At 31.0% G+C, this 13085-nt stretch overlaps 1 long non-coding RNA gene across 1 annotated transcript; it reads left to right on the top strand.

The window, feature by feature from the left end:
• On the top strand, positions 1–1566 carry LOC126739738 (uncharacterized). The gene is made up of 3 exons (XR_007661697.1): positions 1–123; positions 200–757; positions 835–1566. It is a non-coding gene; the product is annotated as an uncharacterized LOC126739738 (long non-coding RNA).
• Positions 1567–13085: the final 11519 nt, after the last annotated feature.

Below are 13085 nucleotides of genomic sequence, written 5' to 3' on the forward strand. Positions count from 1 at the left end.
TAGGCATTTGGTAACATTCCTTAATTTTATTTAGCATTAGCAATTAAATAATAATGTTCTAATCCACCGAGCTATATATACATAGGATGAATCGGGAAGAACGCACCAGCCACCAAACACCAGGTGAGTAATATGCGTGCAAATTATTTTAAAAAACCCATATGTTCTTATGTAATTCTTATTTGTTTTGAAAATATAGCGTAAGTCCAGTCGTTATCCACTATGTTCAAGTACAAAAAATAGATATCCAATGGATAGCCGATTTTGGACATCCACGTGTATTACTATTACACAGACCTTAGAACATTGAAAGGACACAGGCTGTTGGATTCAAAAGGACGAAACTAAGTCAAAACCGTTGGAATTATAATAGTCGAGAAGCCGAGATATCGACCTGCAAAGTTTAGGATTTTTCATTTTTCAGGTATACGGTATCAAATTTTTCCACCAAACATTGATTTAAAAATTTAATTTTGGCTTAATCTTATCACCTACATCACGAAAACACCGGGTTATAACGGGATTCGATCAGAACTAAGGGAATGAGAGCACTTTGAACATTACGAAAAAATCATTTTTTGACCACGTTTTTGAGCTCAAAATGCGATATCTCGGTTAATATGAGAGCTACGACCTTGCAGATAATCTGGTTGGAATCAGAAGGACGAAACTAAGTAAAAACTGTTGGAATTTTCCCAATAGTGCAAATAGAAGCCAAGATATCGACCTCCAAAATTTGGGATTTTTTATTTTTCAGGTATACTTCCCCTCCTATGTCGATATTTCAATATTAATCAAATCAATCGTAATCAATATTCCAAGTTTTTTTTGCAGCTGCTTCCGAACACCAAAGTGGGGCAGTCAGAAAGGTTAATGGAGACAACCATCAGAAAATATCTTCGACGTGCGAATAAATTTATTTTGGCTATATGTTCTTTAATACGAAAACCCACTTAAGAGAATTTTATCACTTTAGGATCCATGAAGAAAACGTGTCCAAAACTGGTCCAAATAAGTGTCCATTATGGGATAAATAATGGATTCTAAAAGGACGTCCAAGAGTGTGTCGTTCGACTGTCTATTGGATATCCATTGGACACCATTTGGATCATTTTTAAATGTCCATAGGATAGACAGTAAATTTAAAAGGGAACAGCATGATCAGAAATTAAACATGGCCTATTTTTAAAATTTTTAACTAATCGAACTTCGATTATTTCTCAGATACTTAAAATAATTTTGAAGCCACTGGTATTGATAAAACATTCTAACGACAGTAGGGGGAGGACTGAAATGAGAAAATGGGAAATGAAAGTTGGGTCTGTCAGGGAGAAAAGAAAAAACTAGGACAATTAGGTGTTTTATGACCTAGGACGCAACTATATTCCCACTGACTCACTAGCTGCAAAGCTCCGGTTTGACCTGCATAATTTCTTGTCAAGTGGAATAACGATTTTAATTTGGAAATAGCTTAATTGTCGTAACTGCAGCAAATTAAGGTGTGTTTAGTTTCCTCCTGTATTTGATTGTACTAAGATCTAATTATTATTTAAAACTAAGATTTGATCTGAGGCAAATTCGTCATATTTAATGTTAAAGAAACTTGTATTAAAAAAAAAATAAAAATGATAATGACTGGAGAATGAGCTATTCGTTGATGGCTTGATATCATCAGATATGACATTAAAAAGAATATTATTAATAACATTTAAGTACAGAATATGTTACATTTCTGCACAATTATCTACGAATATATTGCTAATACCTATATGAATTTTTAAGTATTACTTGCATATTACTAATATAGTTTCCCTATTGTTTACCTACCTAACCGAGCTTCCCTATGTTGTCTTTTAAAAAATGTCCTGCATTTGCTCCAGGACGAGAAGCGTGTGACCCTGTCTAAGATCCCTAGTATTAATCTCTCTTGCACTATTCCTTTTTTTCTTCTCTTTTTATTAGATACAATGAGAATACAATGGCATTCTACCCAATAGAATAATTTTTAAATACTATATTAGCAACCTGTTCTATTATGAATGACTTCCTAGATTGGAACATGTAGCGCCAAGCAAAAGGCCAAAAAACGAAAAAAATAATAAAATTTTATCAAAAAATAAAATCATAAAAATACCTTCAGTAGTGTTCGTAGCCCCATCAGTGCCAGAACTAAATAATGAAGATGCATGTTCATGGAAGATCATTCTTCTGGATCGTTTCTTATCAACAGACCGCTACATTAGAAATATTCTAAACCTATTACTGTTCCATAAGTCCAAAATAATGGTGCAAATGTTCATTTAATGTATGATAATGCCACTCCACACACAGAAGAATCACACGAAATTTTTTGAAAGAACAGAACATTCGTGTTTTAAGCTTAATCACCTGATCCAAATCCTATAAAGCATGCCTGGGATATGCTTCAGTGAAGAGTTCTTTAGGACTAGAATCAGTTTCAAAACCGAAATCAGCTGATTTAAGCTCATCAACAGTGTTGGATAGTAATTTCCTAAGAAGATCTGAATAACTTAATCCTTAGCATGAAGAGACGTTGTAGAGCCACAATCCATATTAATTTTGTTCTTTTCTATTTTTTTTTTAAATTTTGATTACAAATCTATGGTTGTTCTGCATATTATATTGTAAATAAATTTCAATTTTTCTTAGGAAAATCAGTTATTTGATATCACGTCATAATTAATTTGTTATTGGGGTATCTCCACTTATAATGCCTACCCAATATATAACCTACAAAAAAAATATTTTGAAAATTTAAAATCACTTTGTAATTAAAATAATTGAATATCCCAACATTTTGAGCATGTGTGTACATGATTTGACTCTATCCTATATTCGTCTCGCTATCATCGCCTGGCCCTATATACAAGCAGAAACAGGTTTGAGTTCGAATCTCCCCCAATCTACTGCCCCTTTCGCGCCGCACCGCTAAAATCCCTCTCTTGGGACCGAAAACGATGTCGATCCTCAAGTTTCCCCCCATGCTATAACAAAGTGGCCCCCCTTTGGTTTAACCTCTTTCCCCCCGGTACCCTGTTTCTGCCCTCGTTTGTCCCGTCGAGCCGGATCAATAATGCCGGGAAACGAAATTTAGGCCGAACGGCCGGTTGCCATGACGACCCTTTCACTCACGTGACACACTGACACCCAAAAAGGGGGGATGTCGCCGTCGCGTCCCCTTTCGGTGCTGCCCTCTCCCCTTGCGCACTTCCCAGCCCCTCTAACCTGGATACGTACGCCGATGGAAGTTAAATTATTTAGGGATTTTGGGGAGGCAAAATGGATTGGCGATTTTTTTGAGCGGCTTTTGGAAGGAGCAAGAGGTTTGAGTTGAATTGCCGTTTGAGGAGATACTATTATAAGTGAAGTATAGAACTGGCATCCTTCGTTGTTATGAATTTCAAAAGAATTAAAAGTTCATCCATATTATCTATCCTTGCACCCATTGTGCAAAGGTCCGGTGTAGAGTGATGGAAAATAGAATTATTGCCAAATATGTATGCCTAGCACATTATTTTTAAAGAACACGTGATTTTTTAAGTAACAGTTACCCAGATCGCTGAATTAGAAGGGTTGGTTTGTTCTCATAGCCACCTAGATCTCCCGATCTGCCGCGTTAGACTACTACTTTGTTATTTTCTGCTATCAAAATTATACCGTACGATTGAAGTTTCTGAGAAAAAATCAAAGTAACTATTTTTCATTCAAATGATGCCTCCTACCAATTTTACTAAAGACTTTCGCGTACTACTTGATACAGTATTTAAAAGCACTTACGTTTCCTTTAAAACAAGCGAGTTGAACAAAGTCGAATAATTCTTTTAAAAGTTGTAGCCATTTAAACAATTACACTTTTACTACCTTCCCCTACTTTATAAAAGTCGGTACGCCAATGAGTCTTTTACCAAAATAATGGAAAATATTCCAAGGTTTCTAATTATGTTAAAAAAAAGGATACCTTAAGCTGACATTTTCCGGAGAAAATTAAAATCGAAATATTTACCTTTTAATTACTCCCTCTAGTTGCCAAATTTCGAACTTAAAAATCATTTTCAGCAGTTTCTGTTGACCACTTTTATAATGTGAAAAAAATTTCAGTGATGTTAGATTGATAGTTCCCGAGATACAGCCGCTATCCAGACTTAGTGAAACACCCTGTATATGTAGTTTTCAGTTTCTATAGTCGATTCGATAAGTTAATTATAAAACAATTTTGGAGTTTAAGTTCACTTTTATGAACTTGTTTCTACTCCTTAGGTATGATTTTCTTCTAAAGTAGGTTAGAGTGGACCAAAAACGCTAAATAGCTGGAAGATATAGCTACATAGTCAACCAGCATTGATGAGTCAGCTTAAGCAAGAATTTTGTTCGACAAAGCTTTTATAAAATAGGCCATACTCTAAAATCAAAACTACTAGCATTGACTCTTTCAGAAAACAATAAAAACTATACTGGTAAGTGAATAAATAAATAAGGCCTTTTATTAGATGAAACAAACCAGTACTTACACCTAATAATGCATCAATGGCGAAGTCTAGGAAGCAAATTGTATTCTACTCTATCATACATACATATATACTAAACAAAAATCAAAAGAATGTAAATGAATACACTGAACTATCGGAGTAAAAAAAACAAAAACAAAGACACATGTATCAACCTTTGTATGGGGGAAAAAGCAATACAAAACAATTTAAAAAATATAATAAGGCAGCAAAGTAATGTGTACCATAATATATCTACAAAATAAATACCCTGTATGAAAAAACAGCAGTTTTGTTTTTCTAGTAACTATTTTTTTATTTAGACCCAAATTTGTTGAAATTAAAGAGGCGAAATTCATCAAGAGGTGAGTTGGTCAAGTTTTTGCTTTGTAAGAAAAGGATCTAATATAAAAAGTTCGCAATTGGGGCAAAAACTTCGTAATATTTCTATAATAGTTTCTGTGTAAAATTCCATAAGTGTAATATTTCCAAATATATTCCATTTTGAGCCATTTTAAATCAATATTTTGATGAGAAATGTGATCGAGTTACTTTAGATCAAAAATTAGACGAGCATAAGTGTTTTGCATTACTTGTATCATGTTTTTGTAAAGAATACCAAGGCAAAGAAAATAAATAAATAAAAAGAACGAGTGATTCGGTTAACATTTTTTTACAATTTAAAAAGTATCTATTAGTAAAAAGAATCTTTAGCCTGGAAAACGCCTTAACATTTCTACATGTAAAATAAAAAGTAATTACGAGTCACTAAGAATACCATGTTTGCGCGCTAGTTCTACAAAAGGCAATTTACAAAAATATTCATATTTAATTTCACTAATTCCATTGCCTGACAATTCTTTAAAGACGACAAAATATCAGCAGTGTAAAAAATAAAATGCAAGAGCCCAAGTATGGATACTTGCGGTACGCCAGATAGCATAGCTAGTTTCTAAGGAATATAAGTTATGCTGGATAAGGAATATAAGTCATCGGATTTTTATAGAATCTAAGGAATATAAGTTATCGGATTTTTTGATATCTACTTGGTAAAATATTAATTAGTTAAAGAAGATGATTCTTCAGAAACCCCAAAATATTAAAGTTTAAGTACTAGAACCCTATGGTACTGTATACTGTACCATAGTCACGATCCATGTTATCCATTTTCAAAAATGTTATTAGCAACATTAGCATTGTATGAGTACTTATTACTTAATGAGGTCCTAAATCCGCATTGATTATTTGGTATTAAATTTTTAGATAGGGAATAGTCATAAAATTGCTTAGTAGGTAGAATACTTATTATAGGCATAAAAATCATTTGGATTTGCAAATTTTGAAAGTAGTGGAAGTCCGATCGCACTTTTCCAAGCAAGTCAATGTAAATAAAAATATATCAATATGCGGACTATAATACTTAAGGATTGTAAGAGAAATATCCTCATTGTCCGTCTTTATGTACATCTAAATTTTGAAGTGTTGACCAAGTTTTATGACTATTATTTTGAGAAGCAATAAAATTTAAATAGTTTTGTTTTTCTCGGCGAATTATTGTAACATATAGGTTTCTAAGCTGTTTATAACGATTCCAGTCAAATATATTTAAATTATGTGACTTAACATCATATTAGGCCAAGAATAGTTGGTTGTAAAATTTATACTGTCTAATTCTCTTACTTTACAGTGGTGATCTTCTAATAATTGCCAGAAATTCTGACTAGGAAGCATACACTTTATTTTTGTAGATGAGTCAACAAATTTATGAAGCAGAATTAAATATGGAATTGGGATTTATGAGACTTTTGCGAATGCTATTTTTCTCTTTAGGTATTATCTCCTACAGAATTACTCTAAAATGAACCAGCAGAGTCCTACAAGTGCAAGTATACATGGTCACAGCTTCAACTTTCAAAGTACGCGATCTGTCTAAAAAATGTTTTTTCACAGAAATTAACGAAGTTAGATAGGTAGAAGTTAAATTGTTACTTTTTTAGCAGCTGGTTTCTTTATTCAATAATTTTGGTGAATGATTAAATTTTATTATTTATATCCAATGAAAAATAGAGATAGAAACTCAGTTAAGTGACCATGCCTAAACTGATAGCAATAATAAGCAGTTAAAATATTTTAAAGCAGTTAAAAACTGTGTCTATATTATAAATACCTTCTTTAAAAAATTAAGAACATAGCATTTATGTCCATAAACATTCTTTATATTTTATGCTTTTTTTTTAAGTTTTTTATTTGACGCTCAATGTTTTATGGAATTTTAAAACCCTGGTAAAGGGAATCATTTTAAAATTTGTAATTTGCAAATATAATAATGAAATATAATTTTTTTTATTAATAATGCAAAAATATAAACTGGTCCATCATAAAACTATACTTTCTTTCATTTAGTAAACTTTCCAATACTAATAACTTTCTCATAGTCTCATACTCTAACTCTCTATCTAATAAATTATACAAAAAACCATTTGAATGAATCATAAAGCAAAAAAGGAATATGGTTTTTAATGTTGCACTTATTTGAAAATTTTATGGAATTAGAAACATCAATATAAAAAAAAATTATTGGGTCTTTAGGATACAGTTATTATAATATTATAGCTATCATAGTTAAGGTATAACCACTGGTGTATATAGTCTTTTCCAAAAAATATAGAACCGAACATACACAAGCGAGAGGTTTTTCCGCTTCATGCATGTCGCGCAGCACCTCTGTTAAATTTTTTGTGAAATTATCGGTATGACCACATGGTTTTATTTTTAATTATTGCTAACAAGCTTCTAAATTAGTCAAATACACCAGAGTTTATTATTTCCATTCTGGCCTGCATAACTTCAATTTTCCTGTTTTCTTTGTTACGTATTTTCGTTTAAGTACATCATAACGAATTTATTATTGAGAAATGAACCTGGTCGTGGAAAAACAAATGAAAAATTCATGTTTTTTTTCTGTTACAAAAACTGACAGAGATATATTGCTTTAGGAATTTCTTCATTCATTTATGTATTTATATGCTTTTGCCAAAATCAATATTTAACATGGATGAGCTTGTGAATAAACCTTATATGCAATATTATATGAAAACTGATAAAGCGGCACTTGATTAATGATCAAAGCAAAATTTTCGACGTTTATCTAAAATGTAGCTAATATAAAGGGATCGCTTATCTTATTTATAAAATATCAGTAAACGCTAAGGCCAGATGAAGAGTGCCCAGTTACAGTATGTAGTTTATTACTTCAGATCATATGCTTTTACTTCAAATTTTTATACCAGAAGTGTATCAATAACATTTGTTTTCATCATTTACTTGTTTCATAAAAAATAAACTACTTTAGCATTAAACGAACTTGGATCAATTATTTAACTAAATACTAATGCCACTTCGTTCATGAAAATTAAAAGGTCTTCCTAAATTGTGGTGCATTGCGTCAATCCGACTTTTTGGTATTACATATTGTTACGAAACTTAATAGAGATTCGTATAATTTTAAGTTGATTGGGTAGTTAAATAATACACAGGAATGAGCGCGACTTTGAGCTCTTTTTAGTAGAGATCGTTTTGATTTTTCTGATATTGTGGTATGATGTACTTACAACGATGTACTTGGACAACATAAACGAAAATAAAGTAAAGTAGTTTGAGGTAAAATCATAAGAATCTCGGTCATAAAATATAATATTGATTTTTTAAAGTAACAATGATTTATTTAATAAATTGCATTCTTTGGAAAATGAATAAGCGGGTAATTGCTCTGTAATAATGTTTTTGTTTATTCTATTTAATACTGGAACTTCGGAATCAGGTATCTTAATAAATAATACCTAGACCCAAGAGATAGAATAAAGTAATCTTGTTTATTGCTTTCTTCTATTTCCTGAATTTCATTATCTTAGATACTCCAGAAATATAATTTTTTTAAATAATTTAATTTATGGGATAGAAAAGTGAAATGCAGTATATAAAATAAAAATTGATATAAAAGTTCATTTTTTCTTAATCTTATCAACCAAAAAACCTAAATTGTCAACAATAAAATAAAACATAACATGAAAAAACATTATTATCGCAAAGCCTTTCCACAACACCTGTAGTTGACTTGTACCATCCGAAAAAATAATTTTAAATAATATGTATAAGGCCGTCTCTAAAGGAGCTACGTAGATTTTTTAAATTTATCAGACTCAGAATAACGAGTATATAATGGTTTTATTCAATTTAAATATTTTAGATAAAATACCTCCTTAATACTACAATTAAAGAGTCTTACTTCATTGAAGCTCAGGAAACGAAAAGGAGTTACCAACCCAATTTTGTAATTTCAGGTATTGATTGAAGGGAATAGGTGGCAAGATTAATGTAGATACCAAGTTTTTCTTGCTTCTAGGTGCAATTTTTTTATGAGTCAGTCTGTCAATGTCACTTTTATTTTAGCATTTTATAATTCTATTCTAGTATATTTTCCACTAAATTTGGATTCTCCAAACACATATTTTCGAAAAGCTCACAAAATTCAAGGCGCCTCTCGAAGTCTCCTTCCAAGAGTTCATAGTTCAATTTACATCTTATAAGGGTGGTATTTATTCGTATGTAGTATTTCAGGAACACTTGGTTTTCACCTGCCTTTTTTACCTGCCTAGATGCTACCTGCTGATTATCTTGAACCGCCAATAAACGGTAAAAATCGACGAGTCCGAGCGAATTTAAAAAAAAAAACGAGATATTGAATTTATTCCTTACTTTACTACCACTCTGTATACATATCCAAAAATATACAATAATTCGTATACATAGAAATATATAGAACCTAGGATTTTTATTTTAACATTTAAAGCCTTAAATCTTGTTATAGACTATAATCGATTGCGCACCCTTTATAATTGTAAATAAATATAATGTTTTCGGTCAAAAAAACAATAAATATAGGAGAAATATATGTACAAGATCAAAGTGAAAGAAACCATTGTGAATTCGACAAATGCTCCTATCTTTTAGATGACTATGTATGTATGTACTACATACCCCCTTGTCCACTCTTCTTTTCAATTTATTTTTTTTATTAAAAAATACCATACAAATTGGCCTAAAAACATTCTATAGATGATGGTTTCCTAAGTAATATTTATTTTTCCAAGCTTTCTAGGAGTAAATGATATTGAATTAGCCCTAAAAGCATGATAAACATAAATGTTATTTATGAAAGACAAACTAAAACATATATAGTTAACTTGAGGTAAAGAGAAATGATTAAGAGTATACTATATAGCACAGACATACAGTGGATCATATCTAACTAGTGAATATATTCGTTTTTTAATTGCAGGAAAGATAAAATATATTTGACCAGTGGTGAAAATAGATTCTATTTAAACGCTTCTCAATACAAAATTTTATAATTTAGCTCGCAGAACCGTTCACAGTGACGTAATTTCGTGGAACAGGACCTTGAGAACCCAGTTTGCCGTTTCCCGCCAAAATTAACGCTTAAAATACGTTTGAGAGTCGCAGTATTTGTAGGTATTTTAAAAACAAACGAACGCTTTGCTTTTCTGTAAAGGATAAAGAACTATTGTTGAAAATAAAGGTAAAATATTGTTTTAAAATATGTATTTTCTCTTGTAAAAATAAAATGTGACACATTTAAATTATAAATTATTTTCCAATATTTCTGAGAATGTAGGGTGACTCAGAGTGTCGTTATGGCTGGTGCATACAACTATTCTCAAAATAAACTATAATCACTTTAAAATATAACTGAGTCAGAAAGAATAAATATGTTCGTTGAATTATTTATTATGAAAAAAATTGTTTTCGCTATTTAATAATCAAATAAAACTAACATTTCTTACAAATGTAAAAGTTTAAAATAGCAATAAACATTTTTATAATTAAATTGCCAATTTTAAGAGCTAATAAAGTTAATTACTGAAAAATTTGTCCTTTTAATGCCAATATAGGTACAGGATCTTTTTACGGCCATCATCACTATTAATAATTCTACAAAGTGAAAAAGAAGTTCTTTAATGACGTAGGGAGCTATAAATGTTTTTTTTCCTAATTATAGAAGTCGTAAAAATGTTCATGGAGTAATTACAGATACATTTAATCAAAGCTACGGGTTAGTTGAAACGTAAAAAAAATTATATAAAATCCGAAACGAAACGTAAAATCAACATTGATCTAACAACGGAGCTGCTGCCGAGTCGAGAACAAAGAAAACTGGGAAAAATTTAACCGTGGTGACGTCACGCACGGTGACCTCATTGGCAAAGCCTGCTGAGCTTAGATAACTGCTAAGTGGACGTACGTCAATTCGACTAGCTACCTGCTGGACATAAAATAGGAAAACAGGTAATCTAAGGCCAGTCTAAAAAGCCCTAAAAACCAGTCAATTTTTTTAAGTGGAAAGACACAAAAGTACGTGTTCCGTGGACACAAGACAAAATAATTTTGTATTAAAATATGATTAGTATAGAGATAGAATTAGAGTGTAGGATCACATATTTATTTCAATTGCATTCCTGTCGGTATTTCTGTAAAAGTTTAAAGAATTAATAACTTTTAATTTGTGGAAAGCTATTAATTCTTAAGCATAGAGTATATCTTCCAAAGATTTTAGTTGCTAGGACACTAACTCTGATTCAAGGATATTTCAGACAACATATTGCAGAAATATTAAACGGTAATCGTGCTTTGATAAATAGAGCCTGTATCATACGTCGTACAAGAGATATTAGTCAGAAAAGATTGACTTCTCGAGATTTAAGCGATTATTGAACGTCAAAGTGATATTCGAACCTTACAAAATAAGTATGGAAGCTATGAAACTCAGTGACAAGAGCTTGTAGAAGATTTTACGTTTTTTAGGAAGTTTGGAAAAACGATTCTTCTTATGTTTAGGAGTCATCAGATTGTATGCCAATTGGGGTTCCAACCCGCCTAATTTATACATATATTAGACTAACCTATGAAATTCTTGTATGGACAGGCTCACGTCAGCCTGACACAATTTTAGGATTATAAAGAAAAACCATATGAAATGTTACAGAATTGGCTTATAACGAAGATTCTAAAGAATTCATTATGTTCATTTCCATGTCTTGACATTGCCTCTTATTCATATTTTGAAAATCATATGATAAAAAAAACTATTCAGAGTGATTTCAACCCTTTTAATGATACATGCCTTAGACTAAACTTGCCCTTAGACTTAACATGTAAATAAAAGCCTAGTATTGTCACTAATAAATGTATTTGTTTTCGACCAACTAATAGTTCCATAACTTGCTCATCAAAAATTATCGGCAGTTTTTAGAAGATTTTAATCAGCCTTAATTCGTTAAACTTATGGGTATTTATGAAATTATAATCAATGAAAGATTAATTTATCGTCTTGATTTATTTAACTTAAGTTTTTTTACGGATGATGTAAGTCGACCAGCGAGCCAAACATGCTATAGAACCAGACGATTGATTGATTGTAAAAGACTACAAATATTGAACTATATATAACAATGGTACAATGAAATGGTTACAGAAAAGTCTAGATTTTTAAACAACCATATTGTTCTTTGGTAGATATTTTTAATTTCTGGTTAGAAAAATCTCTCTTTCTTTAAGGTCTAGCTTTGGTACTACAGCACTCTTGTCTAAGCCTTTTTTACCACTTGTCCTCGTTGATGTCAGAGGGCTTAAGTAGGTAGAACTTAAACTACGTAAAGTAAAATTAAATGCTTCCTTTGAACTTTCTAAAAAGTCAATTTTGAGTCCCGTTCTTTTTGTGATCTAACCTTAGATATGCACAAATATGTAATGAATTACACACTTATGTAGATTATAAACGTTAATTCTAATAAATTGCAATTATAATGATTTCAGTCATAATAAATTAGGGTGCATGTTTAAAGAAAAAGGATAGAATAAGATTTTCTATATAACCTATGTAGAGAAACATTCCTACTAATATCTATGAGAAATTACAAATAAGGCATACTATACATAGTCAATTGAACATTAGAATGTTTGAAAATTTTAACATCACATTTTTTATATAAAAATGATGCTCTAGGTGAACAAATTATTAAAACAATATTTATAAAAACATACTAATACTAACTAATAACTACTGCATCACCAGTTTACTTAAAGCTCTCATACGGGATATGAGTATGATGAGTATGTATCTTGCGCAACGCGTATGGTGTTCCGTGATTTTTAATGATCTTCTAGAACTACATATGAATAAATATTTATTAATAATTTCTCAAGTTGGTAATAGTGGTTACCTACTAGTTTTTAGTTTTACTTCAGGCTATTATTTAATTAAATCGTATTCGGTTAACTGCTTAGAACATTGAAAGGCTAGAATTAGTAAACAACAATTTTGTTTGAGTCCAACATGTGCACAGGGGCAAGAGGGGTGTTTTGTTTACAAACATATTTGCCGATTCTCTGTTGTCAAGTCGACGCAAATTTCCAACGGAGGAAATTTTTAGCTATATTTTAACAACCATTATAACGTTAATTTAACTTATTTGTGTTGTATTTTATAGGAAAATTTAAAAT

The sequence above is a fragment of the Anthonomus grandis genome, chromosome 8 (assembly GCF_022605725.1).
Source record: "Anthonomus grandis grandis chromosome 8, icAntGran1.3, whole genome shotgun sequence".
NCBI classification, from domain to species: Eukaryota; Metazoa; Arthropoda; class Insecta; order Coleoptera; family Curculionidae; genus Anthonomus; species Anthonomus grandis.